The 19,972-nt window shown below is 50.9% G+C and overlaps 1 protein-coding gene across 1 annotated transcript in view; it reads left to right on the forward strand.

The window, feature by feature from the left end:
* Positions 1-19,972, forward strand: part of LOC139544185 (laminin subunit gamma-3-like) — a 245,472-nt gene that overhangs the window by 124,669 nt on the left and 100,831 nt on the right. The gene's annotated exons all lie outside the window — the stretch shown is intronic.

Here is a 19,972-nt window from a genome sequence, read left to right on the forward strand (position 1 = left end):
CAGTTCCACAATATTCTTGGGATGTCTGGTGTGAACTGCTCTCTTGAGGTCATGCCACAGCATCTCAATCGGGTTGAGGTCAGGACTCTGACTGGGCCACTCCAGAAGGCACATTTTCTTCTGTTGAAGCCATTCTGTTGTTGATTTACTTCTGTCTTTTGGGATGTTGTCCTGTTGCATCACCTAACTTCTGTTGAGCTTCAATTGGCGAACAGATGGCCTTACATTCTCCTGCAAAATATATTGATAAACTTGGGAATACAGTTTTCCGTCGATGACAGCAAGCTGTCCAGGCCCTGAGGCAGCAAAGCAGCCCCAAACCATGATGCTCCCTCCACCATACTTTACAGTTGGGATGAGGTTTCGATGTTGGTGTGCTGTGCCTTTTTTTCTCCACACATAGTGTTGTGTGTTCCTTCCAAACAACTCAACTGTAGTTTCATCTGTCCACAGAATATTTTGCCAGTAGCGCTGTGGAACATCCAGGTGCTCTTTTGCGAACTTCAGACTTTTTTTGGGACAGCAGTGTCTTCTTCTATGGTGTCCTCCCATGAACAACATTCTTGTTTAGTCTTTTACGTATAGTAGACTCATCAACAGAGATGTTACAATCTTCCAGAGATTTCTGTAAGTCTTTAGCTGACACTCTAGGATTCTTCTTAACCTCATTGAGCATTCTGCTTTGTGCTCTTGCAGTCTTCTTTGCAGGACGGCCACTCCTAGGGAGAGTAGCAACAGTGCTGAACTTTCTCCATTTATAGACAATTTGTCTTACCGTGGACTGACTTTTAGAGATAGTTCTGTAACCCTTTCCAGCTTTATGCAGGGCAACCGTTCTTAATCTTAGGTCTTCTGAGATCTCTTTCGTTTGAGGCATGGTTCACATCAGGCAATGCTTCTTGTGAATAGCAAACTCTATTGTGAGTGTTTTTTATGGGGCAGGGCAGCTCTAACCAAAATCTCCAAACTCGTCTCTTTGATTCGACTCCAGGTTAGCTGACCCCTGACTCCAATTAGCTTTTGGAGAACTCATTAGCCTAGGGGTTCTCATACTTTTTACAACCTACACTGTTGTAACGACCTGGGTGTCGGGGAGGTGCGAAGTCAGACGCAGGAACAGCGGAGCTTCAATATGTGAGTCTTTAATACCCAACTGGCAAACAAAATGTCCAACACGGACGTACTGGGTGTCACACAACGGTCCAACGACACTATAAACAAACCCAGTCCACAATAATAATCTCCACTCCCGAAATCCAAAAAGCTACAATGTAACAATCCCGCACAAAGAAGCGTACGGGCTGGCTGACTAATAAAGCCACACTAATAAACAATTAACTAAACACAGGTGATACAAATCAACACATAAGGAGGGGGAGGAAAAAGAGTCAGTGGCAGCTAGTAGGCCGGTGACGACGACCGCCGAGCGCCACCCGAACGGGAAGGAGAGCCTGCCTCGGTTGAAGTCGTGACAGTACCCCCCCTCTGACGCGCGGCTCCCGCAGCGCGCCGACACCGGCCTCGAGGTCGACCCGGAGGACGAGGCGCGGGGCGATCCGGATGGAGGCGATGGAAATCCCTTAACATAGATGGATCCAAAATGTCCTCCACCGGTACCCAGCACCTCTCCTCCGGACCGTACCCCTCCCAGTCCACGAGGTAATGCAGGCCCCTCACCCGGCGTCTCGAGTCCAGAATGGCCCGTATCGTGTACGCCGGGGACCCCTCGATGTCCAGAGGGGGGGGAGGGACCTCCGGCACCTCACCGTCCTGCATGGGACCAGCTACCACCGGCCTGAGGAGAGACACATGAAACGAGGGGTTAATACGATAATAGGAAGGGAGTTTTAATCGATAACACACCTCGTTTATTCTCCTCAGGACTTTGAAGGGCCCTACACACTGCGGCCTCAGCTTCCGGCAGGGCAAGCGGAGGGGTAGGTTTCGGGTCGAGAGCCAGACCCTTTCCCCCGGTACAAACACGGGAGCCTCACTGCGGTGGCGGTCAGCGCTCCTCTTCTGCCTCCTAGTAGCTTGTTGAAGGGACTCCTGGACGGCCCTCCAGGTCTCTTTGGAGCGCTGTACCCACTCCTCCACCGCAGGAGCCTCGGTCTGGCTCGGATGCCATGGTGCCAGGACCGGCTGGTACCCCAACACACACTGAAAGGGGGACACATTAGTAGAGGAGTGGCGTAGTGAGTTCTGGGCCATCTCGGCCCAGGGAATGTATCTCGCCCACTCCCCTGGCCGGTCCTGGCAATAGGGCCGCAGAAACCTACCCACCTCCTGGTTCACTCTCTCCACCTGCCCATTACTCTCGGGGTGAAAACCGGAAGTCAAGCTGACCGTGACCCCCAGACGCTCCATGAACGCCCTCCATACTCGGGACGTGAACTGGGGGCCCCGATCAGAAACGATGTCCTCCGGCACCCGTAGTGCCGGAAGACGTGAGTGAATAAGGCCTCCGCAGTCTGTAGGGCAGTAGGGATACCGGGCAACAGGAGGAGACGGCAGGACTTAGAAAACCGATCCACAATTACCAGAACCGTAGTGTTTCCCTGAGAAGGGGGGAGATCGGTCAGGAAGTCCACGGACAGATGAGACCATGGCCGTTGTGGAACGGGGAGGGGTTGCAACTTCCCTCTAGGAAGGTGCCTAGGAGCCTTACTCTGAACGCATACCGAACAGGAGGAGACATAAACCCTAACGTCCCGAGCTAAGGTAGGCCACCAATACCTTCCCCGAAGGCTCCCCACTGTCCTCGTCACCCCAGGGTGACCCGAGGAGGGTAGGACATGAGCCCACCGAATCAGTCGGTCCCGAACACCAAGCGGTACGTACTTACGGCCCGCCGGGCACTGAGGAGGCGCGGGTTCCGCCCGTAACGCCCGCTCGATGTCCGAGTCCACCTCCCATACCACTGGTGCTATCAGCCTCGAGGCGGGGATGATGGGAGTGGGCTCAGTGGTCCTCTCCTCCGTGTCGTAAAGGCGAGACAGTGCGTCAGCCTTTACGTTTTGGGAGCCGGGTCTGTAGGACAACGTGAACCTAAACCGGGTGAAAAACATGGCCCACCTTGCCTGACGCGGGTTCAGTCTCCGAGCTGCCCGAATATACTCCAGATTCTGGTGGTCGGTCCAGATGAGAAAGGGGTGCTTAGCCCCCTCAAGCCAGTGTCTCCACACCTTCAGAGCCCTGACCACCGCTAACAACTCCCGATCCCCCACATCATAGTTACGCTCCGCTGCACTGAGCTTACTAGAGAAGAAAGCGCAGGGGCGGAGTTTTGGTGGCGTACCCGAGCGCTGTGATAGCACGGCACCCACCCCAGCCTCGGACGCGTCCACCTCCACTATGAATGCTAAAGAGGGATCCGGATGTGCCAACACGGGAGCATCCGTGAACAGAGCCTTCAACCTGTTGAAAGCTCCGTCCGCCGCCGCTGACCACCGCAACCGCACCGGGCCCCCCTTTAGCAGTGAGGTAATGGGAGCCGCTACCTGACCAAAACCCCGGATAAATCTCCGGTAGTAGTTGGCAAAACCCAAAAACCGCTGCACCTCTTTCACCGTGGTTGGAGTCGGCCAATTACGCACGGCCTTTATGCGGTCATTCTCCACCACCACCCCCGAGGTGGAAATGCGATAACCCAGGAAGGAGACGGCTTGTTTGGAGAACACACACTTCTCAGCCTTGACGTATAGGTCATGCTCCAGCAGTCTGCCAAGCACTTTGCGCACCAGAGATACATGCGCGGCTTGAGTAGTTGAGTAGATCAGAATGTCATCGATATACACAACTACCCCCTGCACGTGCAGGTCCCTGAGAATGTCGTCTACAAAGGATTGGAAAACAGCTGGAGCATTCTTTAACCCATACGGCATGACGCAGTACTCATAGTGGCCCGATGTGGTACTAAATGCGGTTTTCCACTCGTCTCCCTCCCGAATACGCACCAGACTGTACGCGCTCCTGAGGTCCAGTTTTGTAAAGAACTGCGCTCCGTGAAATGATTCCACCGCCGAAGCGATGAGAGGTAGTGGGTAACTAAACCCCACTGTGATGGCATTTAGACCTCTATAATCAATACACGGACGCAAACCTCCCTCCTTTTTCTTCACAAAAAAGAAACTCGAGGAGACGGGTGAGATGGAGGGCCGAATGTACCCCTGTCCCAGAGACTCCGCGACATATGTCTCCATAGCCAACGTCTCCTCTTGGGACAAAGGGTACACGTGACTCTTGGGAAGCGCAGCGTTAACCTGGAGATCTATCGCACAATCCCTACCCGGTCGATGTGGTGGTAATTTCGTCGCTTTCTTTTTACAGAAAGCGATTGCCAAATCGGCATACTCGGGGGGAATGCGCACCGTGGAACCCTGGTCTGGACTCTCCACCGACGTGGCACCAATGGAAACTCCCAGACACCTTCCAGAACACTCCTCTGACCACCCCTGGAGAACCCCCTGTCTCCACGAAATCTTGGGATTGTGCCGGGCCAACCAGGGAATACCCAGCACCACTGGAAACGCAGGCGAATCAATAATAAAGAGACTGATATGTTCCCTATGATTCCCCTGCGTCACCATGTCCAGGGGAACTGTGGCCTCCCTGACCACCCCTGACCCTAATGGCCGGCTATCTAGGGAGTGCACGGGAAAGGGAGAATCTATCGGCACCAGCGGAACGCCCAACTCTCGGGCGAGTCCGCGATCCATAAAGTTCCCAGCTGCACCTGAATCGACTAGTGCCCTATGCTGGGAAGAGGGGGAAAAATAAAGGAAAAAAATTGAGACAAACATGTGACCAACAGGGGGTTCTGAGTGAGTTTGGTGCTGACTCACCTGGGGTGATCGAGAAGCGTTCCGCCTGACATCTCGACTCCCAGACAGACCCCCCCAGCACCGATCGGCCGTGTGTCCTCTCCGACCACAGCTGGTGCAGGGGAGGCCTCCTCCTCCGGTACCCCTAGGCGCGGCCCCTCCCAACTCCATTGGGATGGGAGCCGGGGCGCTGGGTGGTGGAACGCACAGGACCCTCTCCGAACGCCCGCGGGCAGCCAGCAGATTGTCCAGTCGGATGGACATGTCGATAAGCTCATCCAAAGAAAGAGCGATGTCCCGACACGCTAGCTCCCTGCGGACGTCCTCCCGGAGACTACACCGGTAGTGGTCAATAAGGGCCCTGTCGTTCCACCCTGATCCCGCGGCCAAGGTCCGGAACTCCAGCGCGAAATCCTGTGCGCTCCTCTTCTCCTGCCTAAGATGAAACAGTCTCTCACCCGCCGCTCGGCCCTCTGGGGGGTGGTCGAACACGGCACGAAAACGACGGGTAAACTCCGGGTAGTGCTCCTTCGCTGAGTCCGGGCCATTCCAGACTGCGTTGGCCCACTCCAGAGCACGACCCGTTAGGCAGGAGACGAGGACACTCACCCTCTCCGCTCCCGAGGGAGTGGGGCGAACAGTGGCCAGGTATAGCTCCAGCTGGAGTAAAAACCCCCGGCACCCTGCCGCCGCTCCATCATAATCCCTCGGGAGCGTAAGACGGAGCGCGCTGGAGCCGGGGGATGGAGAGTCCTGAGGAGGGGGAGCCGAAGGTGGAGAGAGGAGCCCACTCCTCTCCCATCGCTCCATTCTCTCCATCATCTGGTCCATGGCTGATCCGATCCGATGGAGGACGGTGGTGTGGTGGAGAACCCGTTCCTCCATCGATGGGAGAGGGTTGGCTGCTGCTCCTGCTGACTCCATGGTTGGTGCGGGATTCTGTAACGACCTGGGTGTCGGGGAGGTGCGAAGTCAGACGCAGGAACAGCGGAGCTTCAATATGTGAGTCTTTAATACCCAACTGGCAAACAAAATGTCCAACACGGACGTACTGGGTGTCACACAACGGTCCAACGACACGATAAACAAACCCAGTCCACAATAATAATCTCCACTCCCGAAATCCAAAAAGCTACAATGTAACAATCCCGCACAAAGAAGCGTACGGGCTGGCTGACTAATAAAGCCACACTAATAAACAATTAACTAAACACAGGTGATACAAATCAACACATAAGGAGGGGGAGGAAAAAGAGTCAGTGGCAGCTAGTAGGCCGGTGACGACGACCGCCGAGCGCCACCCGAACGGGAAGGAGAGCCTGCCTCGGTTGAAGTCGTGACAACTGTGAATGTTTAAATTATGTATTCAATATAGACAAGAAAAATACAATAATTTGTGTGTTATCAGTTTAAGAACACTGTGTTTGTTTATTGTTGTGACTTAGATGAAGATCAGATCAAACAACGTAAGATTTATGCAGAAATCCAGGAAATTCCAAAAGGGTCAGATACTTTTTCTTGCCACTGTATCCCCATTTTGGATAGCCAATTCCTCATGATGAGGTTTGTTTAATTTATTCAAATTCTCCCAGAAGTGGTTAGATTGTATGGATTCCTCAATTACATCCAGCTGACTTCTAATGTGCTGTTCCTTTTTTGTTCTTATGTTGCGTTTGTATTGGTTCAGTGTTTCCCCATATTGAAGGCATATATTTTTGTTGTCTGGGTCTCTGTGTTTTTGAATAGATATACAGCTGAAGTCGGAAGTTTACATACACTTTAGCCAAATACATTTCATCTCAGTTTTTCACAATTCCTGACATTTAATCCGAGTAAAAATTCCCTGTCTTAGGTCAGTTAGGATCACCACTTTATTTTAAGAATGTGAAATGTCAGAATAATAGTAGAGAGAAGGATTTATTGCAGCTTTTATTTATTTTGTCACATTCCCAGTGGGTCAGAAGTTTACATACACTCAATTAGTATTTGGTAGCATTGCCTTTAAATTGTTTAACTTGGGTCAAATGTATCGGGTAGGCTTCCACAAGCCCATGATGTCAAGCAAAGAGGCACTGAGTTTGAAGGTAGGCCTTGAAATACATCCACAGGTACACCTCCAATTGACTCAAATTATGTCAATTTGCCTATCAGAAGCTTCTAAAGCCATGACATCATTTTCTGGAATTTTCCAAGCTGTTTAAAGGCACATTCAACTTAGTGTATGTAAACTTCTGACCCACTGGAATTGTGTGTGATACAGTGAATTATAAGTGAAATAATCTGTCTGTAAACAATTGTTGGAAAAATGACTTGTGTCATGCACAAAGTAGATGTCCTAACCGACTTGCCAAAACTATAGTTTGTTAACAAGAAATTTGTGTAGTGGTTGAAAAATGAGTTTTAATGACTCCAACCTGTCACGAATCCCGCCGAAGATGGTGCCTCTTCCTGTTCGGGCGGCGCTCGGCGGTCGTCGTCACCGGCCTACTAGCTGCCATCGATTCTCTTCTTTTTGTTTCTGTTAGTTTGGGCTGATTGGGTGCACCTGTTTTGAGTTTAGTTTTGTGGGTAGGCTATTTAAGGGCAGTAGGCCCGCTGGCTTTTGTGCGGGCTTGTTTCTCTGTTATTTGGTGTTGGATTGTTATGTGGATTTTATATTTTTCCGGACAGTTTAGTCCTGTGTGTTTGGACTGGTATTTTCATGCGCCCGTGTGTTTTGAGCATGATAATTTTCCCTGTCCACTGGAAATAAATCTGCGTTCTTGAATACCTGCTCTCTGCGCTTGACTCCTCCACCCAGTACTCCTAGCAGCTCTGACAGAAGCCCGCACCACCAATGGAGTCAGCAGAAGCAGCGACCACCCCTCTCCCAACTATGGAGGAGCGCGTCCATCATCATACAGCTGTCCTCCATCGAATCGGGTCAGCGATGGACCAGATGATGGAGAGGATGGAGCGATGGGAGAGGAGTGGTCTCCCGATGCCCCCTTCAGCTCCCCTGCAGACGACACAACCCACTCCTCCAGTGTCATCGGCTGGGACCAGCACATTGCGTCTCACCCCCCCGAGGGAGTACGATGGAGCAGCGGCTGGATAACAGGGATTTCTGCTCCAGCTTGAGCTATACCTGGCTACCGTGCGTCCGACTCCCTCGGGTGAGGAGAGTGTAAGCCTCCTTGTCTCCTGTTTGTCGGTTAGGGCCCTGGACTGGGCCAACGCAGTCTGGAACAGCCCAGACTCGGCTCGGGACCACTACCCGGAGTTCACCCACCGGTTTCGAGCGGTGTTCGACCACTCACCGGAGGGCCGAGCTGCGGGTGAGCGTCTGTTCCACCTCAGACAGGAGACGAGGAGAGCCCAGGAGTTCGCTTTAGAGTTCCGGACCTTGGCTGCTGGTGCGGGGTGGAATGACAGGGCCTTAATAGACCATTACCGTTGCAGCCTCCGGGAGGACGTCCGCCGGGAGCTAGCTTGTCGGGACACCACACTCTCCCTCGATGAACTGATCGACATGTCGATCCGACTAGATAACCTGCTAGCTGCCCGCGGGCGTTCAGAGGGGGTCCTGTTAATTCCACCTCCCAGCCCTCCCGCTCCAACTCCGATGGAGTTGGGAGGAGCTGCATCTAGGGGGACCGGAGGAGGTGGCTCCTCTTGCACCTACTGTGGCCGGAGAGGACACACTTCGGACCGGTGCTGGAGGAGTCCATCTGGGAGTCGGGATGGCAGGCGGATTACTCCTCACCCCAGGTGAGTAGGCACAAGACTCACCCAGAGCTCCCTGTTTGTCACATGTTTTTGGTTATTTTTTTCCCTGCGTTTTTCCCCTCTCTTCAGCATAAGGCGCTAGTCGACTCAGGCGCAGCTGGGAGTTTTATGGATCGCGGACTCGCCCGTAAGTTGGGTATTCCGCTGGTGCAGATAGACCCACCTTTCCCCGTGCACTCCTTAGATAGCCGATCGTTAGGGTCAGGGCTGGTCAGGGAGGCCACGATTCCGCTGGACATGGTAACACAGGGGGATCATAGGGAGCAGATCAGGTTTTACCTTATTGATTCACCTGGGTTTCCAGTGGTGTTGGGGGTTCCCTGGCTAGCCATTCACAATCCCCTCATTTCCTGGAGACAGGGAGCTCTTCAGGGGTGGTCAGATGAGTGTTCAGGTAGGTGTGTGGGAGTTTCCATCGGTGCCACGTCGGTGGAGAGTCCAGACCAGGTTTCCACTGTGCGCATTCCCCCAGAATATGCCGATTTGGCTATCGCTTTTAGTAAGAAAAAAGCGACCAAATTACCACCTCATCGACGGTGGGATTGCGTGATAAACCTCCAGGAGAACGCTGCACTTCCCAGGAGTCACGTGTACCCATTGTCACAGGAGGAGACGTTGGCTATGGAGACATATGTCACGGAAGCTCTGGGACAAGGGTTCATTCGGCCCTCCATGTCACCCGCCTCCTCGAGTTTCTTTTTTTGTGAGAAAAAAGGAGGGAGGACTGCGTCCGTGCATTGATTATCGAGGTCTAAATTCAATCACAGTGGGATTTAGTTATCCACTACCTCTCATCGCTACGGCGATGGAATCATTCCACGGAGCGCGTTTTTTCACAAAACTGGACCTCAGGAGCGCGTATAATCTGGTGCGTATTCGGGGAGGAGACGAGTGGAAAACAGCGTTTAGTACCACATCAGGCCACTATGAGTACCTCGTCATGCCGTATGGGTTGAAGAATGCTCCAGCCGTCTTCCAATCCTTTGTAGATGAGATTCTCAGGGACTTGCAGGGGCATGGTGTGGTAGTATATATTGATGACATCTTGATCTATTCTGCCACACGCGCCGCGCATGTCTCCCTGGTGCGCAGGGTGCTTGGGCGACTGCTGGAGCATGACCTATACGTCAAGGCTGAGAAATGTGTGTTCTCCAAACCAGCCGTTTCCTTCCTGGGTTATCGCATTTCCACCTCGGGGGTGGTGATGGAGTGTGACCGCGTTAACGCCGTGCGTAATTGGCCGACTCCGACCACGGTAAAGGAGGTGCAGCGGTTTTTAGGGTTTGCCAATTACTACCGGAGGTTTATCCGGGGTTTTGGCCAAGTGGCGGCGCCCATTACCTCACTGCTGAAGGGGGGGCCGGTGCGTCTACAGTGGTCGGCCGAGGCAGATGGAGCCTTCAACCAGTTGAAGGCGCGGTTTACTGAGGCTCCCGTGTTGGCGCATCCGGACCCTTCGTTAGCATTCATAGTGGAGGTGGATGCGTCCGAGGCTGGTGTTGGAGCCGTGCTATCACAGGGCTCGGGCACGCCACCGAAGCTCCGTCCCTGTGCTTTCTTTTCTAAGAAGCTGGGTCCGGCGGAGCGGAACTATGATGTGGGGGACCGGGAGTTACTAGCTATGGTAAAAGCCCTGAAGGTGTGGAGACACTGGCTTGAGGGGGCTAAATACCCTTTCCTCATCTGGACTGACCACCGCAATCTGGAGTATATCCGAGCGGCGAAGAGACTGAATCCGCGTCAAGCTAGGTGGGCCATGTTCTTTACACGCTTTAGATTTACGATCTCTTATCGACCAGGTTCCCTCAACACTAGGGCCGACGCGCTGTCTCGTCTCTATGACACGGATGACCGGCCCATCGATCCGAATCCCATCCTTCCCGCCTCTTGTCTGGTGGCCCCGGTGGTATGGGAGGTGGACGCGGACATCGAGCGGGCGTTGAGGGTAGAACCTGCGCCGTCCCAGTGTCCGACTGGCCTTAGGTACGTACCGCTTGGTGTCCGTGATCGATTGATTCGGTGGGCTCACACACTACCTTCTTCGGGTCATCCGGGGATTGAGAGGACAGTGCGGGGTCTTAGGGGGAAATACTGGTGGCCCACCTTGGCTAAGGACGTGAGACTCTATGTCTCCTCCTGCTCGGTATGCGCACAGAGTAAGGCTCCTAGGCGCCTGCCGAGAGGGAAGTTACAACCCCTCCCGGTTCCACAACGGCCATGGTCTCATCTATTGGTAGATTTTCTGACTGATCTTCCCCCGTCTCAGGGGAACACTACCGTTCTGGTCGTTGTGGATCGGTTTTCTAAGTCCTGTCGTCTCCTTCCATTGCCTGGTCTCCCTACGGCCCTACAGACTGCGGAGGCTCTATTTACCCACGTCTTCCGGCACTACGGGGTGCCGGAGGATATCGTATCTGATCGAGGTCCCCAGTTCACGTCCCGGGTGTGGAGGGCGTTTATGGAGCGTCTGGGGGTCTCGGTCAGCCTTACCTCTGGGTATCACCCCGAAAGTAATGGGCAGGTGGAAAGAGTGAACCAGGAAGTGGGTAGGTTTCTGAGGTCGTATTGCCAGGACCGGCCAGGAGAATGGGCGAGGTACGTCCCGTGGGCAGAGTTGGCCCAGAACTCACTCCGCCACTCCTCAAGTAACATGTCGCCATTTGAATGCGTACTGGGGTACCAGCCGGTCCTGGCTCCGTGGCATCAGAGCCAGACCGAAGCTCCTGCGGTGGAGGAGTGGGTACAGCGCTCTAGGGAGACCTGGCGGGCAGTCCAGGACTCTCTCAGGCAGGCCAGTGAACGGCAGAAGAAGAGCGCTGACCGCCACCGCAGTGAGGCCCCTGTGTTCGCACCAGGGGACAGGGTCTGGCTCTCGACCCGAAACCTGCCCCTCCGCCTGCCCTGCCGGAAGCTGGGGCCGCAGTGTGTGGGGCCATTTAAAGTCCTGAGGAGGATAAACGAGGTGTGTTATAGATTGCAACTCCCTTCTTACTATCGCATTAACCCCTCGTTTCATGTGTCTCTCCTCAGGCCGGTGGTAGCTGGTCCCCTTCAGGAAGGTGAGGTACCGGAGGTCCCTCCGCCCCCTCTGGACATCGAGGGGTCCCCGGCGTACACAGTACGAGCTATTCTGGACTCGAGACGCCGGGTGAGGGGCCTGCAGTACCTCGTTGACTGGGAGGGGTACGGTCCGGAGGAGAGGTGCTGGGTACCGGGGAGAGACATTTTAGATCCTTCCCTCTTGGTTGATTTCCACCGTCGCCACCCGGATTGTCCTGCGCCTCGCCCTCCGGGTCGTCCTCGAGGCCGGGGTCGGCGCGCTGCGGGAGCCGCGCGTCAGATGGGGGGTACTGTCACGAATCCCGCCGAAGATGGTGCCTCTTCCTGTTCGGGCGGCGCTCGGCGGTCGTCGTCACCGGCCTACTAGCTGCCATCGATTCTCTTCTTTTTGTTTCTGTTAGTTTGGGCTGATTGGGTGCACCTGTTTTGAGTTTAGTTTTGTGGGTAGGCTATTTAAGGGCAGTAGGCCCGCTGGCTTTTGTGCGGGCTTGTTTCTCTGTTATTTGGTGTTGGATTGTTATGTGGATTTTATATTTTTCCGGACAGTTTAGTCCTGTGTGTTTGGACTGGTATTTTCATGCACCCGTGTGTTTTGGGCATGATCGTTTTCCCTGTCCACTGGAAATAAATCCGCGTTCTTGAATACCTGCTCTCTGCGCTTGACTCCTCCACCCAGTACTCCTAGCAGCTCTGACACAACCTAAGTGTATGTAATCTTCTGACTTCAACTGTACATGTACAACTGTACACTTTCTTCGATTTTTGCAATCATTATCAAACCATTTTTCATTATCTAGAGTTTTTGCTTTGCTCTTATGTTTCTTTAGATTAGCCAAGGAGGCTAATTTGTCAAATATAAAGTTTATGTTCCAAACGGCCAAGTTTACACCTTCATTGCTGTAGGAGAATGTTAAGGCTTAAAAGCTGTCCGGGAGAGATTGTATTTTTTGGCTACTAATTGCTTTTGGTATATTTCTGTACTGTTTGCACTCCATCTATAGGCCTGATAAGTACCATGTAATTTATTGGGCCTTGATGCTTCATGGTTGGGTTCCGCTCTTCTCAGATACACTATGCTTTTACTGTGATCTGAGAGAGGTGTTAGTGGGCTGACTGTGAAGGCTCTGAGAGACTCTGGGTTGAGGTCGGTGATGAAGTAGTCTACAGTACTGCTGCCAAGGGATGAGCTGTAGGTGTACCAACCAAAAGAGTCCCCTCTTAGCCTACAATTGACTATGTACAGACCAAGTGTATGACAGAGCCTCAGGAGCTGTACTCCAGTTTTGTTTTTCACTTTGTCATAGTTGTTTCTGGGGGGGTATGTGGGGAGGGAAAGGCTGTTGCTTCCCTGTAGGTGTTTGTCCCTATGACTATTAATAGTGTCTAGTTCTTCTCCACATACCAGTACGTTGCCTAGGGCCTGAAAGTGACTTATCTCCCCCTCTAGAATGGAGACACTGAAGACGTTTTTATCTGATAAGATAGCCTCCTTGTTGATTTTTAACCAGATAAAGAATTCTCCTGTTTTGATCAATTCGATTGAATTAGTTAGTTCAGATTCATACCATATTAGCATTCCCACCAAGTCTCTGCTCTGTGTGATTCCTTTTAATTTGGATGATGGTACGATTATCCCTGTCACTCCCTGATCTGTTCCACCTGTCTTTGTGCTTGTCTCCACCCCCCTCCAAGTGTCGCCCATCTTCCCCATTGTCCCGTGTGTATTTATACCTGTGTTCTCTGTTTGTCTGTTGCCAGTTCGTTTTGTTTCGTAGAACCTACCAACGTTTTGTTTTCCCTGCTCCCGCCTGTTCCTTGCTCTTGTTGTCTAGTTTCCCGGTTCTGACCGTTCTGCCTGCCCTGAGCCTGCCTGTCGTCCTATACCTTTGGGGGATGGTGGGTGTTGGAGCTGGGATGTGGCTGGTCTGTGCCGGTGCCGCTGTCAGTGGGAGGCTGTTCTGTGGGCTGGGGGAGGTGTGCAGTAGTCAGGGCTGGGTAGGCCTGGCTGGTTGAGTCGGGCTCCTCTGCTGTGTGAGGACAGGTTATAAAGTGATGATCTAGCTGCTCTTGCAGCCTGTCCTCTGCTCACTTTCTCACCTGCAGCTCCTCTCTTAGTGTGGTCAGCTCCTTATTGCTGCTCTGCCTGTCTTTTTGGAGCTCTCTCACTTCCTTTGTTAGATCAGCCAGCTCTCTCTTGAGTCCGTCTCTCTCTTGCTGAACCTCTTTCAGCTGTGTTGCAAGGCTGAACTCATCCCTCATGGCAACCATGGTGGGAAGAGGGCCTGAGTCTGCTCTGCACTGAGTGGGTCGCTCTCCTCCTGGGCCGTGTCCTCCACTATGGTGGGAAGAGAGGTGCTGGATGTGCCTTTTTGGTTGGGGATAGGGGGGTAAGGGTGGTGCTGGTGGAGTTTGTCTTGTGGGAGGGCATGCCACTGATTGGTGTTCTTCTCTCTCTCTGCTCTCTCCTTAATGGTCTGAAAGTCTGTTTCAAACAGCCTAATGTTACCTTGCACGATGACAGTCCCAGTCTTGTAGAGGTTGATTGTTATCATGGTGCTGTCAGAGTCGTCTGTCTTTGACTTTCAGCTTCCAGCCATTACAGATTCCCTCTTTCTTTATGGATGGGTAGGGAGAGCTGACTTCTGAGCACCCTGCATTTGGCTGGTCAGTGAAAAAGATAAGATTACTCACATCACTGTTTTTGTAGAGGTCTGCAAAAGGGGTTTCTGGCCTCCCCTTTAGTAGTTTTTGTTTAAAAGCCTTCCTCGTTGTGTCATTTTTGGCCTCTTTAGGGTAGAGAATGGACTCAGCGCTGAGGGGGAGTGGGGACATGGTGCCTGTGCCTGTGGGCTCTGCTACTACTGCTGCTGTTGCTCTGGCAACCAGTTTTGTTTGTCTGCTGCTGTTGTTAGCTAGTTCTAATTTAGCTAACAAAAACAGCAAAAAGTGAAAAATCTTAACACAAAAAAATGGAAAATATGTTTAAAGTTAGAGTCCGTTCTCCTTTTTGGTTTACTCACTCAGTTTGGTTGTTTGATGTAATTGTATTAACTCGCTAGGTTTGTTCTAGCTACATTTTTCTGGCTAGCTTGTTAGCCTGCTGGCTAGGTTTTTGTTACGTAGCTAGCTAGTGAGAGTACAAACTTCTTTATTTCATGCTCAAAGTTACTTTTTTATATTGTGATTTAATATAGTTGTTGTTCATCACTTCTTGTCTTGAATTATTTTTAGATTCGAGTGTTTATCTCATTCTAAAAACAAAAAATCAGGAGCTCACGTTGAGCATGCCTTTAGCTCTCTCTCTCTCTCTCTCTCTCTCTCTCTCTCTTTCCTTCTCTCTCCATCTCGTATCTCTTTATTACTCTCTTAGATGACTCCTACAGCCAATGACAGCAAAACATAGATTTCCGCCCTCATTCCATATTTCTATCTTTATTCTCCTATCACTCTCTGATTTCTCTCCAGCCAGAGACAAGAACGATGACCCTTTACCCTTTTCTCTATCTCCCTCCATCTCGCTCTACCTCCATTTACTGACAGAACTTTCTGTCCTTATTTCACTCTTTGGCTTTCTGTTTCTCTCTCTCTCTTCTAACAAGAGACAGGTAAAGGGTCACCTTACATCCTCCCATCTCTCTTTCTCTCAGACTTTTTCCAACTCTCCTAGACACAATGAGTATCCACCCTGCCCTCTATCTGTTTATCTCCATCTCTTTTTCATTTCCTTCTCCTTCTTTCCCTGCCCCTGTATTCATCTCAGACTCAGACAGAGATATGACCTAGTTAGAAGTTGCCTGGAGCCTCAAGTGTGAGTGTGTGTGTGTGTGTGTGTGTGTGTGTGTGTGTGTGTGTGTGTGTGTGTGTGTGTGTGTGTGTGTGTGTGTGTGTGTGTGTGTGTGTGTGTGTGTGTGTGTGTGCCTGTCTGTCTGTCTGGCTGGGTTCAGGAAGCGGGGCTGGTGTCATTAGCCTCGTTAGCCACCCCTCAGCAAATTGAACTTAATTTAGGAGCAGATATCTTGCTTCTCTCCTGCGTCTCTCTTCCTCTGTCACCCCTGTCTCTCTGTCTGTGTTTACCTCTCTCTATCTCCCTCTCTTTCTTTTTCTCTCCCTCTACCTCTCTCTTTCTCTCACTTTGTTAGCGACTGTCACCATTTCTCCTGGTTCTCTAAACATCTCTTCAATCCCCACATTCTTTTTTATTTTGTTAATCCATTGTCACAAAACAGAGCAGAACAGGAGTTTCACAATATAATAATCTCACAAACATGATTTGCTGCCTTTATACCCTGAGTGAGTATACAGTTGAAGTCGGGAAGTTTACATGCATCTTAGCCAAATACATTTAAATTCAGTTTTTCACAATTCCTGACATTTAATCCTAGTAAAAATTCCCTCTCTTAGGTCAGTTAGGATAACCACTTTATTTTAAGAATGTGAAATGTTAGAATAATAGTAGAGAGAATGATTTATTGCAGCTTTTATTTCTTTCATCACATTCAAATCAAATCAAATCAAATTGTATTAGTCACATACACATGGTTAGCAGATGTTAATGCGAGTGTAGCGAAATGCTTGTGCTTCTAGTTCCGACAATGCAGTAATAACCAACAAGTAATCTAACCTAACAATTCCACAACTACTACCTTATACACACACACAAGTGTAAAGGGATAAAGAGTATGTACATAAAGATATATGAATGAGTGGTGGTACAGAACGGCATGGCAAGATGCAGTAGATGGTATAGAGTACGGTATATACATATGAGATGAGTACTGTAGGGTATGTAAACATAAAGTGGCATAGTTTAAAGTGGCTAGTGGTACATGTATTACATAAAGATGGCAAGATGCAGTAGATGATATAGAGTACAGTATATACATATGAGATGGGTAATGTAGGGTATGTAAACATTATATTAAGTGGCATTGTTTAAAGTGGCTAGTGGTACATTTTTACATAATTTCCATCAATTCCCATTTTTAAAGTGGCTGGAGTTGAGTCAGTATGTTGGCAGCGGCCGCTAAATGTTAGTGGTGGCTGTTTAACAGTCTGATGGCCTTGAGATAGAAGCTGTTTTTCAGTCTCTCGGTCCCTGCTTTGATGCACCTGTACTGACCTCGCCTTCTGGATGATAGCGGGGTGAACAGGCAGTGGCTTAGGTGGTTGTTGTCCTTGATGATCTTTATGGCCTTCCTGTGACATCGGGTGGTGTAGGTGTCCTGGAGGGCAGGTAGTTTGCCCCCGGTGATGCGTTCTGCAGACCTCACTACCCTCTGGAGAGCCTTACGGTTGTGGGCGGAGCAGTTGCCGTACCAGGCGGTGATACAGCCCGACAGGATGCTCTCGATTGTGCATCTGTAGAAGTTTGTGAGTGCTTTTGGTGACAAGCCGAATTTCTTCAGCCTCCTGAGGTTGAAGAGGCGCTGCTGCGCCTTCTTCACAACGCTGTCTGTGTGGGTGGACCAATTCAGTTTGTCCGTGATGTGTACACCGAGGAACTTAAAACTTTCCACCTTCTCCACTACTGACCCGTCGATGTGGATAGGGGGGTGCTCCCTCTGCTGTTTCCTGAAGTCCACAATCATCTCCTTTGTTTTGTTGACGTTGAGTGTGAGGTTATTTTCCTGACACCACACTCCGAGGGCCCTCACCTCCTCCCTGTAGGCCGTCTCGTCGTTGTTGGTAATCAAGCCTACCACTGTAGTGTCATCCGCAAACTTGATGATTGAGTTGGAGGCGTGCATGGCCACGCAGTCGTGGGTGAACAGGGAGTACAGGAGAGGGCTCAGAACGCACCCTTGTGGGGCCCCAGTGTTGAGGATCAGCGGGGTGGAGATGTTGTTACCTACCCTCACCACCTGGGGGCGGCCCGTCAGGAAGTCCAGGACCCAGTTGCACAGGGCGGGGTCGAGACCCAGGGTCTCGAGCTTGATGACGAGTTTGGAGGGTACTATGGTGTTAAATGCTGAGCTGTAATCGATGAACAGCATTCTCACATGGGTATTCCTCTTGTCCAGATGGGTTAGGGCAGTGTGCAGTGTGGTTGCGATTGCGTCGTCTGTGGACCTATTGGGTCGGTAAGCAAATTGGAGTGGGTCTAGGGTGTCCGGTAGGGTGGAGGTGATATGGTCCTTGACTAGTCTCTCAAAGCACTTCATGATGACGGAAGTGAGTGCTACGGGGCGGTAGTCGTTTAGCTCAGTTACCTTAGCTTTCTTGGGAACAGGAACAATGGTGGCCCTCTTGAAGCATGTGGGAACAGCAGACTGGGATAAGGATTGATTGAATATGTCCGTAAACACACCAGCCAGCTGGTCTGCGCATGCTCTGAGGACGCGGCTGGGAATGCCGTCTGGGCCTGCAGCCTTGCGAGGGTTAACACGTTTAAATGTTTTACTCACCTCGGCTGCAGTGAAGGAGAGCCCGCAGGTTTTGGTAGGGGGCCGTGTCAGTGGCACTGTATTGTCCTCAAAGCGGGCAAAAAAGTTGTTTAGCCTGTCTGGGAGCAAGACATCCTGGTCCGCGACGGGGCTGGTTTTCTTTTTGTAATCCGTGATTGACTGTAGACCCTGCCACATACCTCTTGTGTCTGAGCTGTTGAATTGCGACTCGATTTTGTCTCTGTACTGGGACTTAGCCTGTTTGATTGCCTTGCGGAGAGAATAGCTACACTGTTTGTATTCGGTCATGCTTCCGGTCACCTTGCCCTGGTTAAAAGCAGTGGTTCGCGCTTTCAGTTTCACGCGAATGCTGCCGTCAATCCACGGTTTCTGGTTTGGGAATGTTTTAATCGTTGCTGTGGGTACGACATCGTCAATGCACTTCCTAATGAACTCGCTCACCGAATCAGCATATTCGTCAATATTGTTGTTGGACGCAATGCGGAACATATTCCAATCCGCGTGATCGAAGCAGTCTTGAAGCGTGGATTCAGATTGGTCGGACCAGCGTTGAACAGACCTGAGCGCGGGAGCTTGTTGTTTTAGTTTCTGTTTGTAGGCTGGAATCAACAAAATGGAGTCGTGGTCAGCTTTTCCGAAAGGGGGGCGGGGGAGGGCCTTATATGCGTCGCGGAAATTAGTATAACAATGATCTAGGGTTTTTCCAGCCCTGGTAGCACAATCGATATGCTGATAGAATTTAGGGAGTTTTGTTTTTAGATTAGCCTTGTTAAAATCCCCAGCTACGATGAATGCAGCCTCAGGGTGTGTGGTTTCCAGTTTACAAAGAGTCAGATAAAGTTCGTTCAGGGCCATCGATGTGTCTGCTTGGGGGGGAATATATACGGCTGTGATTATGATTGAAGAGAATTCCCTTGGTAGATAATGCGGTCGACATTTGATTGTGAGGAGTTCTAGATCAGGTGAACAGAATGACTTGAGTTCCTGTGTGTTGTTATGATGATCACACCACGTCTCGTTAATCATAAGGCATACCCCCCCGCCCCTCTTCTTACCAGAAAGATGTTTGTTTCTGTCGGCGCGATGCATGAAGAAACCAGCTGGCTGCACCGACTCCGTTAGCGTCTTTTGAGTTAGCCATGTTTCCGTGAAGCAGAGCACGTTGCAATCCCTGATGTCTCTCTGGAATGCTACCCGTGCTCGGATTTCATCAACCTTATTGTCAAGAGACTGGACATTGGCGAGTAGTATGCTAGGGAGTGGAGCGCGATGTGCCCGTCTCCGAAGCCTGACCACGAGACCGCCTCGTTTGCCCCTTTTACGGCTTCGCACAGGGTCGCCGGCTGGGATCAGATCCATTGTATTGGGTGGAAGGCAAAACACTGGATCCGTTTCGGGAAAGTCATATTCCTGGTAGGAACGATGATGAGTTGACGTTAATCGTATATTCAGTAGTTCCTCCCGACTGTATGTAATGAAACCTAAGATTACCTGGGGTACCGATGTAAGAAATAACACATAAAAAAACAAAATACTGCATATTTTCCAAGGAACGCGAAGCGAGGCGGCCATCTCTTTTCGGCGCCGGAAGTTGTACCCAGTGGGTACAAGTGGGTTGTTGTTCCCAGTGGGTCAGAAGTTTACATACACTCAATTAGTATTTGGTAGCATTGCCTTTAACTTCTTATGGGCAGGTGGGACGGTAGCGTCCCATCTGGCCAACATCCGGTGAAATTGCAGAGCGCGAAATTCAAACTACAGAATTATAAATATTTAACTTTCATAAAATCACAAGTGTCATACATCAAAATAAAGCTTAACTTCTTGTTAATCCAGCCCCTGTGTCAGATTTCAAAAAGGCTTTACCGCGAAAGCACACCATACGATTAGCTGAGGACAGCGCCCTGCATACAAAAC

This window comes from Salvelinus alpinus, chromosome 18, assembly GCF_045679555.1.
Source record: "Salvelinus alpinus chromosome 18, SLU_Salpinus.1, whole genome shotgun sequence".
Taxonomy (NCBI): domain Eukaryota; kingdom Metazoa; phylum Chordata; class Actinopteri; order Salmoniformes; family Salmonidae; genus Salvelinus; species Salvelinus alpinus.